This window comes from Pan paniscus, chromosome 15 (assembly GCF_029289425.2).
Source record: "Pan paniscus chromosome 15, NHGRI_mPanPan1-v2.0_pri, whole genome shotgun sequence".
Taxonomy (NCBI): domain Eukaryota; kingdom Metazoa; phylum Chordata; class Mammalia; order Primates; family Hominidae; genus Pan; species Pan paniscus.
The window spans coordinates 36,631,425-36,650,305 of record NC_073264.2 but is presented as its reverse complement, the minus strand read 5'-3'; positions in this window follow the sequence as shown (position 1 = coordinate 36,650,305).

Genomic DNA, 18,881 nt, shown 5'->3' with positions numbered 1-18,881 from the left:
ACAAGCTCCTTGTTCAAGGGTCTCAGGCCACCTTGACTGTGGGTCTCCGTGGGGCCTGGCCTGCAGAAGGCCATACGGCACCTGTGCATCCCTGCATTGGTCACCACCTAGGACTGTGGCACGCAGAAGTGTTATCCATGGGCCTTCACTTTCTGCTCCAGACACGGCAGGGAGTTGAAGTTCGAAAAACAGATAAACAAATGCCAAACATGAGCATAAACTTTAATATATTCAGACTGTTTTAGATATTAAATAGAAAAAAGACCTTGGTGCCTTTGAGGGTCCTGTGTGGCCTTTCCCTAGGTGGAGCTGGTTCCCTTAGAGGTAAAACCAGGACCTTTCTCTTGCAGCTTATGAGAGGGTGACGAGGGTGCGGCTTATCCTTTGTCCTCATGGCTGGAAAAGGGACCCTGACGGGCACAGGGCCTGCCTCGCCCTCCCTCCTCAGGTCTTGGGGAGACAGAGACTGCAGGTTGCCTGGGCGGCCCCAGGAACAGATTTGCATTATTTTGTGGCAACAAGCAAATTTCCTGGAGGGGATTTCTGGAAGAACTGGGAGCCACCCAGCAGGAAAGCTTTAGGAAACAGGAGAGCAGGAGGCCGGGAGGAGACAGGCCTGGGCAGAGGCGGAGGCTGCTTGGCCTGAGGCTCTGGGCCAAGGGATGGTTGAGGCCTCCAACCCCTCCTCCACCCTTCCTCACAGCAGGCAGGAAGCCAGGCCCTGAGCAGGCTCAGGCGCTGCCTCCGCGCCCTCGCTGACCTGCAGGAAACTCGCCCAACCCAGGCCTATGTCAGCAGCAGGACGATGACCTAAGAAGCCAGGCTGCAGAGCAAGATGGAAAATTCCCGACGCTCCTGCACCTAAGGCTGCACCCGGGGCGGCAATATTATGCTCCTCTGGCCCTGACTGCATGGGGGAGGGCTGCCCCCGTTCTGGGCTGGCGGCTCAGTCAGGGGCTGGGACAAGAGCAAACCAAACAGCTTCAAGGGGAGGGAAACGGAGCCCCAGCCCTTGACCTTCCACTTGGTTCGTGCGTTGCTGGACCCGGCGTAACTGCGGCTGTGTGGGGGTGTGTGTTGGGCAGGGATGGGGTGGCGATTACAAAACAGAGGACGGCAGGCCGACTTTCTGCATAGAAAGAACATTCAACAGCCCTCCAACACAGGCTGAGAATCTGAAAAAGTCAGGCCATGTTGGCTTAAAGAAATCAAGCTGCATATCCACCAGCATATCAAGATTTTAAATTTAAGAACTATGGGTCAGGTAGAGTGGTTCATGCCTGTAATCCCAGCATTTTGGGAGGCCGAGGTGGGTGGATCACCTGAGGTCAGGAATTCAAGACCAGCCTGGCCAACATGGTGAAACCCTGTCTCTACTAAAAATACAAAAAATTAGCTGGACATGGTGGCAGGAGCCTGTAATCGCAGATACTTGGGAGGCTGAGGCAGGAGAATGGCTTGAACCCAGGAGGCAGAGGTTGCAGTGAGCTGAGATCGCGGCATTTCACTCCAGCCTGGGTGAAAGAGCGAAACTCCATCTCAAAAAAACAAGAAAACAAAAAACTATGACAGCTCAGATGCGTACATTCTAAAGTTCATCCGAACCTGGTTAATGCAGTGCTTGGCTGGCCTGGAGCCTTAGGGAAGAATATCCGCGAGGCGCCTGCTGTATGCTGAGCAGGTTCGCATGGAGTCCCTCTCGTTCAGTCCTTGGTTGGTGAGGGCCGCATCACAGGACAGGCTCAGCGCAGCACAAACCGAAAGAGAAATGCTTCGGACCAATGTCCTTTCTCAGTTTCTCCCGGGAAGGCCAGCTGGAGCAGGCTATTTCCAAGGCCCTGGAAATACAGGTGTTTTCCCTTCAGTCATCTCCAGAGCAGGAGCCTCCTATGTCTCAGGAAGATAAGAAGGATCCAGATGCCAGGAGGAGTGTCCTCTGGACACTTGGCTGGGAGCCCAGGAGCCCTGATGCCAGGCCCAGGAAGGCCTCCCTACCCCTCTGGGGCCTAGTCAGGGGAAGGAAGGAACCAAGGAAGGGAGGGAGGGAGGAAGGAAGACACATGGGATAGGATTTCCAGACCCAAGGCCGGCAATCCTCCTGGTTCCAATCACTGGATAGGCAAGCTGGTTTGTAGTTTTCCATAGGTGACAAAAGCCACAGGAAGGTTGCAAAATCCCTCCTGCACCAGTAGGCTTCAAGAGGTTACACTCTCAATAAGAATGTGAAATGGTAGATTCAATAAAATCTAATGTATGATAACATAATAATTTATGTACATCTTAAAATAACTGGAATAGTGGGCCGGGTGGCTCACGCTTGTAATCCTAGCACTTTGGGAGGCTGAGGCGGGCAGATCACGAGGTCAAGAGATTGAGACTATCCTGGCCAACATGGTGAAACCCCATCTCTACTAAAAAAAATACAAAACTTAGCTGGGTGTGCTGGCGCGCGCCTGTAGTCCTAGCTACTCAGGAGGCCAAGGCAGGAGAATTGCTTGAACCCGGGAGGCAGAGGTTGTAGTGAGCCGAGATGGCGCCACTGCACTCCAGCCTGGCCAGTCTGGGCAACAAGAGCAAAACTCCGGCCAGGTGTGGTGGCTCACACCTGTAATCCCAGCACTTTGGGAGGCCAAGGCAGGTGGATCACGAGGTCAGGAGATCGAGGCCATCCTGGCTAACACGGTGAAACCCTGTGTCTCTACTAAAAATACAAAAAAATTAGCCGGGCGTGGTGGCGGGCGCCTGTAGTCCCAGTTACTCAGGAGGCTGAGGCAGGAGAATGGTGTGAACCCGGGAGGCGGAGCTTGCAGTGAGCCGAGATCGTGCCACTGCACTCCAGCCTGGGTGACAGAGCAAGACTCTGTCTCAAAAAAAAAAAAAGCGAAACTCTTTTCTACAGAAAGCCTGGGCTTTCTGTAGGGTCTGACTCACTTCAGGGCCCCCTGGCATGGCCCAAAGCTGCAGAGGGGAGCTGGCAGCCCCAGAAGGGCTTCATTTCCCAATCTCTCCTCCCCTTTCTCCTGGCCCCCTGGGCACCTCCACCTCTGCCCCTACCTCCCAAGCAAGCCTTGACTCACACACTCCTGAGTGGCAGCCTCTGGCCTCTCTCCATCTGTGCCACCCCCTCCTAGGACACTGGGGTGAGGAAGCCCTGGGATGCAGGCTCTGGGTGCAGGTCAGAGGCCTCCCTGTCTGTGCTGGGGTCCAGCTGAGCCAGGGCCACTGAGCCCTTGAGGGCTCTGCAGGCCTCGGGATGGGAAGGGAAGGTGTGGGAGATGACCCTGAGCCCGGGGCGCCCCTTGGAGCTCCCAGAGGCTGTTTTGGCTCCTGGCAGGGTCAGAGCAGCTTGGTGCCATCGTGTGTGCTCCTCCAGGAGGAGAAGGCTCTAGACAGGGCAGGACTTGCCCTAAAGGCCAGGGACCCCCATAGGGAAAAGCTGCCGCCTATGGGTGTCACGAGGAAATGAGCGCCCAGGAAGAACATGGTCACCCCGAAAGAAGTAGGACGTTGTCTCCCTGGCTGAACCACAAGCCTTGCGCGGGTGACGCAGGGCCTCACCTGCTCTGCCCTGGCTGAAGAGAGACATTTTTAAACTTCAGGCTGGCTTCTGCCTGCCTGACCACACTGCTTGGGTGACAATGTTCGCAGGAAATCACATTTTGGTAGTGACTGGTCAGGATGCTGGGGAAACTTGACAGCACTAGAGAGCCATTCTGGAAGGGCGCTGCCATACTCTGCTGCCACAGCGTAGCTGGTGTCTTCTCTGCACTTTAAATGCATTGTGTCATTTTTTCCTCATAGCACTTCTTTGAGATGGATCCTGTGGTTTATACCCCTTTTGTTCAGAAGAGAAAAACTGAGGCTGTAAATTACTCAGCTGTGGACTGAGAATTCAGTCAGGCTCTGACTGTGGGGAAGCTGGAAGTCCCAGCACTTGATTCTGGCGGCTGGAAGGCTGGGGCTGCGAGTGCGCCTTTCCGCACCTCTGTAGTCAGGGCTCTTGTCTCCTGGCTTTGGTGCTAAGATGCAGCCACCTGGAGCTGTTGGCTATGACCTGTTCAGCAGGGTCCTCCGACTCGCAGTGTTGCTGGATTGTCTGGTGTGTCAGTGTCTGGACAGGGCCTCATACGACTATTTATCTCCCTCCCAGGAGCCCCTCCCTTCAAGGTAGGCCTGGAACTAGGGTTTTTCAGAAATGAGAAATCAGCTGTGAGCACCTGCAGCCCCTCCTGCTTTAGAAGAAACAGCATAATACCCTGTTTTACAATGACCTTTTGTTTTTTTAAGTACAATTCACAGAGAAAGAAAAAAGAAAAAGAAAAAGAAAAACCCAGAAGGGATCTCCACGTAGTCTTCGGCAGGAAAGGGGCCTCTTACAGTATTGTTGGTAGCTTTGAATCATTAGAGGCATCTGCTCACGACCTGCTGCAGGGCCCTGGGTGTGGCGCTCACAGAGTCCCTCCCAGGAAGGAGGCCTGGAAGCTGGTTTTTCACAAGAAACGTCTTCATGCCCAGTCTGCTTCTGTAAAGGCCTGGACTGCCACCCTGCTGGATGCAGACAGGATGCAAAGTGGCCACAGATATCTCAGTGGCAGCTCAATAACTTGGAGGAGATGCTCTGCAAGGGCCTAAATTCTTAGCCCCTGGGGAGACTTAGTCCGTCTTGGTCATCACCCTGTGCCCCAGAGCAGGGTCTGACTTACAGGAGGGGCTCAAAAATATTCATTGATCAATAAGAAGTATTAAGAAAATGTCTCCTAAATTGACAGGAGATGGTGCAATAACATGGACCCTGTACAGCCTTCTTCCCTGGGTTCCCTCTTGAAGTACATTTTCTCAGGTGGCTGGGGACACAGAGGCACAGGGAAGCAGGCGGCCTTCCCAGGTCTCCCTGCAATGATGGGTCTCTACAGCCAATCCATTAGGATCGCTAGGCCGTTTTTTAGAGGAGGTGATTTTGCCCCCTGCCGTGTCCATCCACAACTTAGAGCTTGACCACTGTCACTTACAAAATGCCAGCACAGCCATCTTCACCGACAATTTTTTGCCCTCCCTCTTGATGAGGACTTGTATAAGTTCCTGGAAAAAGTGGCAGCCAGGCGCCTGGAGGCTGCCCAAGCAGCGTGGCCCCAGTTTTACCGAGCGGGGCAAACAGGTCTCTGAGGTAGTTATTAAGCAGACGGCTAGACGCGGCCAACATCCGCACTGCTGCTCACGGCCTCTATCCCTGGAAAACCCCAGCTAGGCCCGGCACTCTGGGGCTGTTCGCTGGGGCTCTCCCCAAATCATCCCTCTTCTGCCCAGGGAACAGGTCTTTCCTGTTCTTCTTCTGCTTCTCCTTTTCTTCCTCATTCCAGTCCTCAGTGGAGACTTAATCACCGCAGTGCACTCGGTGAAACCTAAACCACTGTGTTAACTCTGAGGTTTACAGGTCACCCCCCTGCAGTAAGGCTAGAGCCTGATTTCTGTGGCAAGCACACCCCTAATCCAAACGATCTTCTTGTGATAAAGGGGTGTCAGCAGCTTCACCAAAGTTTATGCCACTCCACTTGCCATTTGGGACAATGCATTTCCTTCGTCTAAATGCACATTTCCCTACATTCCCCTCGTATCTCTGGATGTGGGAGAGGCCTCTCAATGACAAGGGGCTGCAGCAGGGCCCGGTGGAGCTGCCACAAGCCCTGGAAAGGGGAGCCCCAGGCTGAGGTTGCTGCTAAGAGTTAATTACTGTTAGACATTTGCATTTGTTATCCCCTGGTCTGGCTGCTGGAGTCGAGGATGACGTCAGCAAAGGCACAGATGACATAAGCCTAAGGCACAAGGTCACCTTCTGAAAACGCATTTGACTCAGCACACCAGTAAGCTGCCCACTGACCAAGACAGCAGCACAGGCGGATGAGCCCCAAATACACTTGACTGTGATCTTGTCACCTGCAGCCGCTGCCCACAGTGCTTCCCAAGCAGTGGCATACTCCAGGCCTGACTGGGCCACACTCTCGAAAGACTCATGCCCACAGCAGTGTCCTGGGAGACTTGGACTTGATAGACCAGGGCTGAGGGCCTGGAACTTTATAGCCTGGAACTCCTGGGCTCAAGCAATTCTCCCACCTCAGCCTCCCAATTAGCTGGGGTTACAGGCATGTGCCACCGGGCCCAGCTAATATTTTAATTTTTTTTTTGAGACGGAGTCTCGCTCTGTTGCCCAGGCTGGAGGGCAGTGGCGTGATCTCGGCTCACCGCAACCTCCATCTCCCGGATTCAAGCAATTCTCCTGCCTCAGTCTCCCAAGTAGCTGGGACTACAGGCGTACACCACCATGGCTGGCTAATTTTTTTTTTTTTTTTTTTTTTGAGACAGAGTCTTGCTCTGTCACCAGGCTGGAGTGCAGTGGCACTGTCTCGGTTCACTGCAACCTTTGCCTCCTGGGTTTAAGTGATTCTCCTGCCTCAGCCTCCCAAGTAGCTGGGATTACAGGTGCGTGCCACCATGCATGGCTAATTTTTTGTATTTTAGTAGAGACGGGGTTTTACCATGTTGGCCAGGCTGGTCTTGATCTCCTGACCTCGTGATCCGTTCACCTTGGCCTTCCAAATTGCTGGGATTACAGGCGTGAGCCACTGCGTCTGTCCATTTTTTGTGTTTTTAGTAGAGACGGGGTTTCATTATGTTGGGCAGGCTGGTCTTGAACTCCTGACCTCATGATCCGCCCACCTCAGCCTCCCAAAGTGCTGGGATTACAGGCATGAACCACCTTGCCTGGCCAATATTTTAATTTTTTGTAGAAACAGGGTCTCCCTGTGTTGCCCACGCTAGTCTCGAGCTCCTGGGCTCAAGTGATCCTCCCGCCTCGGCCTCCCAAAGTGCTGGGATTACAGGCGTGAGCCACCGCGCCCATCCAAACTGAGCAGATTGTGTGGAGAGTTCACCACCCCACATCAACTTTCCCTATTATCAGTATCTTGCTTTGGTGTGGCACATTTGTTGCAATTCATGAACTAATACTGACACATTATTATTAAAGTCCATATTTTATATTAAGGCTTACTTTTTGTATTGTACATTTCTATGGGGTTTGATAAAGGCAAATGTCATGCATCCACGATTACCATACCAAACCCAGGTTTCACTGCCCTGAACTGGTGCTTCACCTATTCATCCCTCTCCACTTCCCATTTCTTCCCATCCCACTCTGAACTCCCAGCAACCATTATCTTTTTTTTTTTTTCTTGAGACGGAGTTTTGCTCTTGTTGCCCAGGCTGGGGTGCAATGGCGCAATCTCGGCTCACTGCAACCTCCGCCTCCCGGGTTCAAGCGATTCTCCTGCCTCAGCCTCCCAAGTAGCTGGGATTACAGGCATGCGCCACCATGTCCAGCTAATTTTGTATTTTTAGTAGAGATGGGGTTTCTCCATGTTGGTCAGGCTGGTCTCAAACTCCCAACCTCAGGTGATCCGCTCGCCTTGGCCTCCCAAAGTGCTGGGATTACAGGTGTGAGCCACCACGCCCCACCAACCATTCTTTTTTTACTGTCTCAATAGTTTTTACTTTTCCAGAAAGTCATATAGTTGGATTCATACAGTAAGTAACCTTTTCAGATGGGCTTCTTTCACCTGCAATATGCACTTAAGATTTTTCCATGTCTTTTTGTGGCTTGATAGCTCATTTTATTTTAGCGCTGAATAATATTCCATGGTATAGATGCACAACAGTTTGTTTTCCACTCACCTATTGAAGGTCATCTTGCTTGCTTCTGGTTTTTGGCAATTGTTATTATTATTCTGTTTTGTTTTGTTTTGAGACAAGGTCTCACTCTGTCACCCAGGCTGGAGTGCAGTGATGCGATCTCAGCTCACTGCAACTTCCACCTCCCGGGTTCAAGTGATTCTCCTGCCTCAGCCTCCTGAGTAGCTGGGATTATAGGCATGCGCCACCATGCCCGAAAAATTTTTGTATTTTTAGTAGAGATGGGGTTTCACTACGTTGGCCAGGCTAGTCTCGAGCTCCTGGCCAGAAGTGATCCACCCGCCTCGGCCTCCCAAAGAGCTGGGATTACAGGCATGAGGCACCTTGCCCAGCCTGTTTTTTTGCAATTATGAAGAAAGCTGCTTAATAAACATTTGTTTGTGAGGTTTTTGTGTGGCTATAAGCTGGATTTTACACTAATAGTGTTTAGCTTTGTAAGAACTGCTCAGCTGTCTTCTAGGTGGTTGTACCATTTCGCATTCCCACCAGTTACTGCTGCTCTGCACCCTTGCTAGTGGTATTAGGTACTGTTATTAAAAAACTTTTTTTTTTTTTTTTTTTTGGACTGGCGAGTTGGTTTACGCCTTTAATCCTAGCACTTTGGGAGGCCTAGGCAGGCAGATTACCTGAGGTCAGGAGTTCAAGACGAGCCTAGCCAACATAGTGAAACTCTGTCTCTACCAAAAATACAAAAAATTAGCTGGGTGCAGTGGCTCACACCTGTAATCCCAGCTACTCAGGAGGCTGAGGCAGGAGAATCGCTTGAACCTGGGAGGCGGAGGTTGCGGTGAGCTGAGATCCCGCCACTGCACTCCAGCCTGGGCAACAGAGCAAGACTCATCTCAAAAAAAAAAAAAATTCGCCATTCTAATAGATATGTAGTGGCATCTCAGTGTTGTTTTAATTTGCAATTCCTGATGGCCTATGATGTTTAGCATTTTTTCTTTTTTTTGAGACGGAGTCTGGCTCTGTTGCCAGGATGGAGTGCAGTGGCACGATCTTGGCTCACTGCAAACTCCACCTCCCAGGTTCAAGTGATTCTAGTGCCTCAGCCTCCCGAGTAGCGGGGGTTATAGGCACAAGCCACCATGCCCAGCTAATTTTTGTATTTTTAGTAGAGACAGGGTTTCACCATGTTGGCCAGGATGGTCTCAATCTCTTGACCTCGTGATCTGCCTGCCTCAGCCTCCCAAAGTGCTGGGATACAGGCATGAGCCACCGCACCCAGCCGATGAGCATCTTTTCATATACTTAATTTCCATCTGCTTATCTTCTTTGGTGAGGTGTCTGTTTTAGATCCTTTGCCAATTTTTAAATTGTTTTCTCATTGTTGAATTTTAGGAATCCTTCGTGTATTTTGGATACCAGTTATCATATATGTGTTTTGCAAATATTTTATCCCAATCTATAGCTTGTCTTTTCATTCTCTTAATGTTTTTTTCCCAGAGCACAAGTTTTTAATTTACTAAAGTCCAATTCATCAATTTTTTTCTTTCATGGATTGTGCTGCTGATATTGTATCTGAAAACTCATTGCCAAACCCAAGTCACCTACATTTCCTCTCGTATTGTTATCTGGAAGTTTCATAATGTGATGTTTTACATTAAGTCTATAATCCACTTCGAGTTAATTTTTGTGAAAAATGTAAGGCCTGTGTCTAGATTCATGTTTTTCCATGTGGCTGTCCAATTGTTACAGCACTATTTATCAAAAATACGATTCTTTCTCCATTGAATTACCATTGTTCCTTTGTCAAAGTTCAGTTGATTATATGTTTGTGGGTCTATTTCTGGGATCTTTATTCTGTTTTATTAATCTATTTGTCTTTTCTTTCATCAATACCATGTTGTCTTGATTACTGTTGCTTTATATTAAGTATTGATAGTCAGATAGTGTGAGTCTTCCGGGGGGACTTTGTTCTTCTTGAGTGTTTTCATTATCATGTTGGTTATTCTGGGTTTTTGGCACTTCTAGATAAACTTTAGAATCAGTTTGTCAATATCCACAAAATAACTTGCTGAGTTTTGACTGGAATTTGTTGAATCTATAGATCAAGTTGGGAAGAAATAACATCTTGACAATATTGAGTTTTCCTATCTATGAATATGGAGTATCTCTCCATTTATTTAGATCTTTGATTTCTTTCATCAGAATTTTGTAGTTTTTCTCATAAAGATCCTGTGTATATTTTGATATATGCCTAAGTCTTTTATTTTGTTAGTGCTAATGTAAATGGTGTTGTGTTTTAATTTCAAATTCAAATTGTTCATTGCTGTTATATAGGAAAGCAATTAACTTTTATATATTACCTTTATATCTTGCAACCGTCCTATAAATGCTTAGTAGTTCCAGGAGCTTTTCCCCCCGCCTTGTTTACATTGTTGACATCTTAGACTTTGTAAACAATCTTATATCCTGATTTCCCCCAATTGTGTCATAAATGTTTTGATGCCGTTTTATTTGTTTTTTTAGAGACAGGGTTTCACTCTGTCACCCAGGCTGAAGTGCAATGGTGTGATTATAGGTCAGTGCAGCCTCAACCTCCTGGAGTCATGCTATCCTCCCACCTCAGCCTCCCAAGTTGCTGAGCCCTCAGGCACACACCACCATGCCTGGTTAATTTTTTGTTTTTTTTGTAGAGATGTTGCCCAAGCTTGGTCTCAAACTCCTGGTCTCAAGCTCCTGGTCTCAAGCGATTCTCCCTGCCTTGGCCTCCCAAAGTGCTGGGATTACAAGTGTGAGCCACCACACCCAGACTCAGTATCATTTTATTCTTTTAAAAGATTTTTGGTGGTGGGGCGCAGTGGCTCACGCCTGTAATCCCAGCACTTTGGGAGGCCGAGGCAGGCGGATCACCTCAGGTCGGGAGTTCAAGACCAGCCTGACCAACATGGAGAAACCCCATCTCTACTAAAAATACAAAATTAGCCGGGCACGGTGGCGCATGCCTGTAATCCCAGCTACTCGGGAGGCTGAGGCAGGAGAATCGCTTGAACCCGGGAGGCAGAGGTTGTGGTGAGCCGAGATCGTGCCATTGCACTCCAGCCTGGGCAACAAGAGCAAAATTCTGTCTCAAAAAAAAAAAAAAAAATTTTGGCAGCAAAACATTTTATTGAACTATAATTTCTTAATCAGTTTCCTTTTGCTGTATATCTGGGGTATTTTCAATTTCTTCATACATGTTTCTTATTTTAACTATGGAAAATGCAGAAGAATATAAGGGAAAAAATGCCCTTGTAATTTCACCAGAATAACCACTGTTGCCATTCGATCGTCTTCCTTCTACTGTTTCCCTTATGCCAGTGGTTCTCCTTTATTGGCAAATAGACTTATTTGAATATCTGATAAAAGCTATGGGCTTCTCCCAGGAAATTAGGACATGCACCAAATTTTGCATACAGCTTCAGAGTTCTAGGGACATCTATAGCCCATCCCAGAAATGCCCCCCAACAAGAAGCTGGGACATTGATCCATCAGCTCCAGTTGGCATTATTTACCCCAAAGTTTCAGGCTGTATTAGGCTTGCACAGCCTGAGCAGGTTTTCCTGATTTCAGAGAAAGCCCTGAGGCAGGGAAGCAGAGAACTGCACAAAGTACTTTCTGGGTGGGATGCCGTTGGCAGGAGTCAGGACTATCCACCATGGTATGGCAGAAATGAGGAAGGCAGAGTACCAAAATGTCTGCTGCAGGGATCACACTGCATATTTTATTCCGTTTTTCTAAACATAATATTACATTTGTAAATGTTTTCCATATCATTAAATATTCTTCAAAACAGAGGTTTTAGTGGCCGCATAATATTCCACAGTATTGAATGCAATGGAATTTATCATTGTATATAAAATTATATTGTTGTATATAAAAATTACTCTGACACAATTCCTCATCTCTAATTACTTCTCTTAGACACATTCTTACAAATGGGTAACTTTTCTTTCTTTCTTTCTTTCTTTCTTTTTTTTTTGGTTCTCGATGCATATTTCCATGTTGCCCTCCAGAAAGATGTTTGTACTTCCACCAGCAAAAGGAGTAGCTAACTTTAATTTTTTTTTTGAGGTGGAGTCTTGCTCTGGCACAGGCTGGAGTGCAATAGCGCAATCTCAGCTCACTGCAAACTCCGCCTCCCGGGTTCAAGCGATTCTCCTGCCTCAGCCTCCTGAGTAGCTGGGACTACAGGCACATGCCACCACACCCAGCTATTTTTTATTTTTTAGTAGAGATGGGGATTTCATCATATTGGCCAGGCTGGTCTTGAACTCCTGATCTAGTGATCTGCTCGCCTTGGCCTCCCAAAGTGCTGGGATTACAAGCATGAGCCACTGAGCATGGCCTGGAGTAGCTAACTTTTAATATACTTCATCACTCCTTCATACAACAAATACTTATGAAACACTTGCAATATGCCAAGTATATTATGTGCTATTAATGTAAAAGTCTTAGTAATTTGATAGAAAATATGTTATCTTGTAATTTTCATTTTAAAATTATTGAGTTTTTAGGTTTAGACTAGAAAATTTTCGTGACTTGTCTGTTGTTGTTATATTTTTCTATTTATGTGTTAATATTTTCTCCTAGTTGAACTTTGTTTATGGGGTCTTGTTAACAAAATTTTACATTTTTAAGTAGTGAAATATACAGATGTTTTCCCTTCATGATTTTTATCCATTGTTATTTTAGTTTTTATCATTTATTTATTTTTTGAGATGGAGTTTTGCTATTGTCACCCAGATTGGAGTGCAATGGTGCAATCCTGGCTCACTGCAACCTCTTCCTCCCAGATTCAAACGATTCTCCTCCCTCAGCCTTTTGAGTAGCTGGGATTACAGGTGTCCACCATAAGGCCTGGCTAATTTTTTGTATTTTTAATAGAGACGGGGTTTCAAGGCTGGTCTCGAACTCCTGTTCTCAGCTGATCTGCCCGCCTCGGCCTCCCAAAGTGCATTGTTGTTCTTTAGAAAGTGGATCACCATGTGGAGATCTGTTTTTCAACTAAACTATTTTATTTTCCATCTCTTTTTCCTTCTTCTAGCTCTTTTAAAATATATATATATTTTTAATTACCTTGTGAAGCCTCTTAGATTTTATTTTGTTGTAAGATGTAAGACAAAGAATATTTTTTCCTACGTAGTTATTTTCTCCCTAGAATTATTTTCCCATTGATATGTGGTGCTAATTTTATCATATATTAAATTCTTATATATGCTAAGGTCTGTTGCTTGGCAATTCTAAGTTTTAAAAACACATTTTTTTTTTTTTTTAGTATTTTGACTAGAATGACTTTAAGTCTACACATTAGTTTGGAAAAGAACTGACTTTACCATAGTCAGCACTTCCATCTAGCAGCAGGAGGTCTCGCAGTCAAGTTTTTTACTTTCCTTCACATGGGTCAATATTTCCAGTTAGAACGATTCCTATTTATATTTTTGTTGCTATTGTGCCATACTTACATAATTTTCTAAACATTTATTCCTGGTATATAGGAAAGGTATTTACTTTTTAGACATTTTTGGGATGGTTGGGAAGGGGGCAATCTGAGAAAAAGTGATTGTAGACTTCGTCTAACATCCTGACAAAGATGCATCTTGAAGTCAGACTATTGTGTGTTCTAGTCCTGTCATTGACACATTGTAGTTGTGTGATCCTGGCCAAATTACTTAACTTGGACTCAGTTTTTGTTTTTGTTTTTGTTTGTTTGTTTTTACCTGCAACAGGAGAATAATAATAGTATAAGTCTATTATTCTTTATCCAAAAGGCATGGGGCCAGGTTCTTTTCTTTCTTTCTTTCTTTTTAAACAGAGTCTCACTCTGTGGCCCAGGCTGGAATGCAGTGGTGCAATCTTGGCTCACTGCAACCTCTGCCTCCCAGGTTCAAGCGATTCTTGTGCCTCAGCCTCCCGAGTACCTGGGACTACAGGCGTGCGCCACCACGCCTAATTTTTTTTTGTATTTTTAATAGAGACAGGGTTTTGCTATGTTACTCAAGCTGGTCTCGAACTCCTGAGCCCAGGCAATCTGCCCACCTCGGCTTCCCCAGCGAGGATTATAAGCATGAGCCACCACGCCTGGCACAGATGCGTTCGGAATATAATGTATTTTGGATTTTAGAGTGGTAATATGATGTCTAAACCATATATTCCATAACTCTACCACTGGAGTCTGGGGCAGCACCCTATAATTAAGCACATTCATATTTCTGCAGAAATAAAGTGAGATATAAAAAGCCAGTTGAGTTTTAAGAACTTCCTGAATTTTGGAACTGTAGACAAGCAAATTATAAATGTTCAACTTAAACCAGTTTAAAGGATATTGTATCTAAAACAGGGCCTGTCCCAATAAAGACTAATACTTTATTAGGTCACTTTCTTATTTTTTTAGGTAAATAATCTAAATAGTAGATTATAATTCTATCTCCATTCCAATACCTCTTAATTTCATTTCTTATTGTATCAGCTGGAATTTCCAGAATGTAAAATAAATGGAGTTAGAAGCCATCTTGGAGCCAGGTATGGTGGCTGTAATCCCGCCTGTAATTCCAACACTGGGAAGCTGAGGCAGGAGGATGGCTTGAGCCCAGGAGTTGGACACCAGTCTGGGCAACATGGCGAGACCCTGCCTCTACAAAAATAAAACAGGCTTGGCGTGGTGGCTCACGCCTGTAATCCCAGAACTTTGGGAGGCCGAGGCAGGTGGATCACGAGGTTAGGAGGTGGAGACCAGCCTGACCAACATGGTGAAACCTCGTCTCTATTAAAAATACAAAAATTAGCTGGGCGTGGTGGCACGCGCCTGTAATCCCAGCTACTCAGGAGGCTGAGGCAAGAGAATCACTTGAACCTGGGAGCGGAGGTTGCAGCGAGCCAAGATCATGCCCCTCCACTCCAACCTGGGTGACAGAAGGAGACTCCGTCTCAAAAAATAAAAATAAATAAAAATAAAAAAATTTAAACTAATTCACCATTATGATGTTAATTAGCTTAGCTGTCATTTCAGATTTTTGTTTTTTTGAGACAGATGTCTCATTCTGTCCCCCAGACTGGAGTGCAGTGGCGTGACCACAGCTTACTATAGCCTCGACCTCTTGGGCTCAAGTGATCCTCTCACCTCAGCCTCCTGAGTAGCTAGACTACAGGTGTGTGCCCCTACGTGAAGATCCTTAATGTAATAATTTGGTTGTGTCACAAATCTGGATCTTGGATTTGGAGGCTAGTGAGGGAGCTGAGTACCTGGTGTGTTGCTGACTTGTAACCTAAATGGTACAGTAACTGCTTATGAAAAATGAGGTATCAAGAGAAGGAAAGCCTCATGTCTACCCAAATAGCTTCACGTTCATGAATGTCTGGACATATCCTCTGAGTGTCAGAATTATTATATTTCTCATATTTAAAAAATCATATCTGTATTTTTTTTTGAGACAGTCTAGCTCTCTTGCCTAGGCTGAAGTGCAGTGGCGGGATGTCGGCTCACTGCAACCTCTGCCTCCCGGGTTCAAACGATTCTCCTGCCTCAGCCTCCTAAGTAGCTGGGACTACAGGTGTGCGCCCCCATGCCCAGCTAATTTTTGTATTTTTTAGTAGAGATGGGGTTTTACCAAGTTGGCCAGGCTGGTCTCGAGCTTCTGACCTCAAGTGATCCACCTCCCTTGGCCTCCCAGTGCCAGGATTACAGGCATAAGCCACTGTGCTTGGCCTCATATCTGTATTCTTATATTTATTGATTGATTTTTAGATGGAGTCTCACTCTGTTGCCCAGGCTGGAGTACAGTGGTCTGATCTCAGCTCACTGCAACCTTGGCCTCCCGGGTTCAAGTGATTCTCCTGCCGCAGCCTCCTGAGTAGCTGGAATTACAGGTGCACACCACCACATCTGGCTAATTTTTGTATTTTTGTAGATACTGGGTTTCGCCATGTTGGCCACGCTGGTCTTGAACTCCTGACCTGAAGTGATCCGCCTGCCTGGGCCTCCCAAAGTGCTGGGATTACAGGCGTGAGCCACTGTGCCTGGTATGTGTATTTCTTACTAATCAAAATGTTCTTTGAGTAAAGATATTTAAAGATTTCAGGCATTTTTCTTGGCATTTTGTATAACCTTTCTGCATTAACCCTTTGTTATCCATTCCAGGTAGTCTGTTTAGAAAACAAAACAAGAAACAGATTGATTGAGACCGAGTTTCACTCTTGTTGCCCAGGCTGGGGTGCAATGGCATGATCTTGGCTCACTGCAACCTCCACCTCCCAGGTTCAAGCGATTCTCCTGCCTCAGCCTCCCGAGTAGCTGGGATTACAGGCATGTGCCACCATGCCCGGCTAATTTTTTTTTAGTATAGACAGGGTTTCGCCATGTTGGTCAGGCTGCTCTTGAACTCCCGATCTCAGGTGATCTGCCTGCCTCAGCCTCCCAAAGTGCTGGGATTACAGGCATGAGCCACTGCGCCCAGCCAGAATTAGAGTATTTAATGTCCACCCTTTTATTTTCATTATTAGAGAAAGGGTCTTGCTTTGCCACCCAGCCTGGAGTACAGTGTTGTGATCATAGTTTACTACAGCCTTGAATTCCTGGGCTCAAGTGACCCTCCCACTTAAGCCTCCCAAGTAGCTAGGACTCCAGGTGTGTGTGCACCACCACACTTGACCTAATTTTAAATTTTTCTGTAGAGACAAAATGTTGCCACGCTGGTCTTGGGCTCCCAGTGTATTGGGGACTATAGGCATGAGCTACTGTACCCAGCCTAATGTTCACCTATTTAAAATGATCTATTTCTTCTCATTCTTTTAATTAAGCATAAACAACCAATATTTAAAACTAATCTATATTTAATCCTAATTCATCTAGATTTTGCCTTATAATGTAAAAACTTACTTTCTAACAAATTACAGAATTTTAGTTTTTCACCTCTGAAAAGGAGCCCCTAACAGTAAAACTGAATTAGTTGCTAGTCTCTAATACACTGATTCTAGGAGGGTGAAATCAGTCAAGGCTCTAAGGGTGTGGAAATTCAGCTTGTCTTTAGAGGATTAGCCCTTTTACATAGACCCCACTTTCGAAACGATGGCAGCACTTTCAAAGAGCCTAGTGGATTAGGATGGGTAATCCTAGAACAACCTGGAAGAACAAGGAAGAATCCTGCTTCCTTGCTAGGAAATATTACTATTCCCGACAGCTCTGAAGAGGATGTGGTTGGTGAAGTTTCCTGCTTCTACTGGTCATATGTTTATGTGGCCTCCCCTTGTGTGGCCCTGGTGGCTGCAGAAACAGGGGCAACTCTAACTTCAGGGACTGGCATGAGACCAGCAGCCACACTCACCTGCATGAGGTCAACAGCACCAGACTTGCTCTGTGCAAAAGAGGACACAAAATGTATTACCCTTAGACTTTCCAAGATTTTTTAATCATCTCTAATTAGTGGTTCAGGTCACCAGTCTAGGGACTTTAAAAAATCCTGTACATTAAAAAAAACATAGGCTACAGCTGGGTGCGGTGACTTACAGCTGTAATCCCAGCACTTTGGGAGGCCGAGGCAGGTGGATCACGAGGTCAGGAGTTCGAGACCAGCCTGGCCAACATGGTGAAACCCCGTCTCTACTAAAAATACAAAAATAATAATAATAATAATAATTAGCCGGGCATGGTGCCAGGTGCCTGTAATCCCAGCTGCTCAGGAGGCTGAGGCAGTAGAGTCACTTGATCCCGGGAGGTGGAAGTTGCAGTGAGCCAAGATCACGCCACTGCACTCTAGCCTGGACGATAGAGCAAGACTATGTCTCAAAAAAAAAAAAGTTACCATGAATATACAGTTTGTTCTTTCTTCCTGAACATTGTGATGCTGGGTCTCTAAACTTTAATATAAACCAATTCCTTAATGTTATCTTCAAGTACTTATTATTAAGGAGGCACAGAAACTACACACATTCTATGACTTTTCTAGCCCTGTTTCCTGAAGGTAACTAAAATTTCTACCCTTGAAAATACTGGTTCTTAATGAGTATAAATGCTTTTCTCAAAACTATGAAAGATCATACTAATCCTTTTATTATAGTTAAAGCATTCAATGGGACTTGGAGTCCACATTCAGTAGTATCTTGTTTGAATGAGAAATTGTAAAATAAAGGCCTTTCCTCACATGCCAACTTACGGTCAGGGCGGATTTCTTTTTGGAGACCGGGTCTTACTCTGTCACCCAAGCTTAAGTGCAGTGGCACAATCACAACTCACTGCAGCATCAGACTCCTGGGCTCAAGTGATCCTCTTGCCTTAGCCTCCTGAGTAGCTGGGACTACAGGTGCAGGCTACCATGCCCAGCTAATTAAAAATTTTTTGTAGAGACGAGGTCTTGCTATGTAGTCCAGGCTCATCACAAACTCCCGGCCTCAAGCAATCCTCTCACTTCAGCCTCCCAAAGTGCTGGGATTATAGGTGTGAGCCACAGCGCCCGGCCAGAGTGGGTTTCAAACCCAAAGTTGTAGTTTGTTATTTAATTATACCATATAGCTAGTTTACATTTCTGGCTTTTTTTTTTTTTTTTTTAAGATGGCATTTCTGTCACCCAGGCTGGAGTGCAGTGGCACAATCTCTGCTTACTGCAACCTCTATCCCCCGAGGTCAAGCAATTCTCCCTCCTCAGTGTCCTAAGTAGCTGGGACCACGGATGTGCATGCTAAGTTTTTATATTTTTGGTAGAGACAGGGTTTCACCATGTTGCCCAGGCTGGTCTTGAACTCCTGAGCTCAAGTGATCTGCCCGGCTAAGCCTCCCGAAGTGTTGGGGTTACAGGTGTGAGCCAGCACGCCTGGTGCTGGCTATGAAATGTCTTAAGCCAAGTAAACTTGTACCAGTGTCAACAAAATGACTAAAGCTACAATGTGAAGATGGTGAATATTTGTCTGCATATACCAAAGGCTTAATACTTAAAATTGGAGGCAAACCACAATGAGACATCACCTCACTAGTTAGAATAACTATTATCAAAAAGACAAAACATAACAAGTGTTGAGGATGCAGAGAAAAGGGAACCCTTACAATTAAGGGAAATGTACATGAGTACAGCCATTACGGAAAACAGTATGAACGTTCCTAAAAAAATTAAACAGAACTACTCTATGACCCAACAACTGCACTCCTTGGTATGTATTCAAAGGAAGTG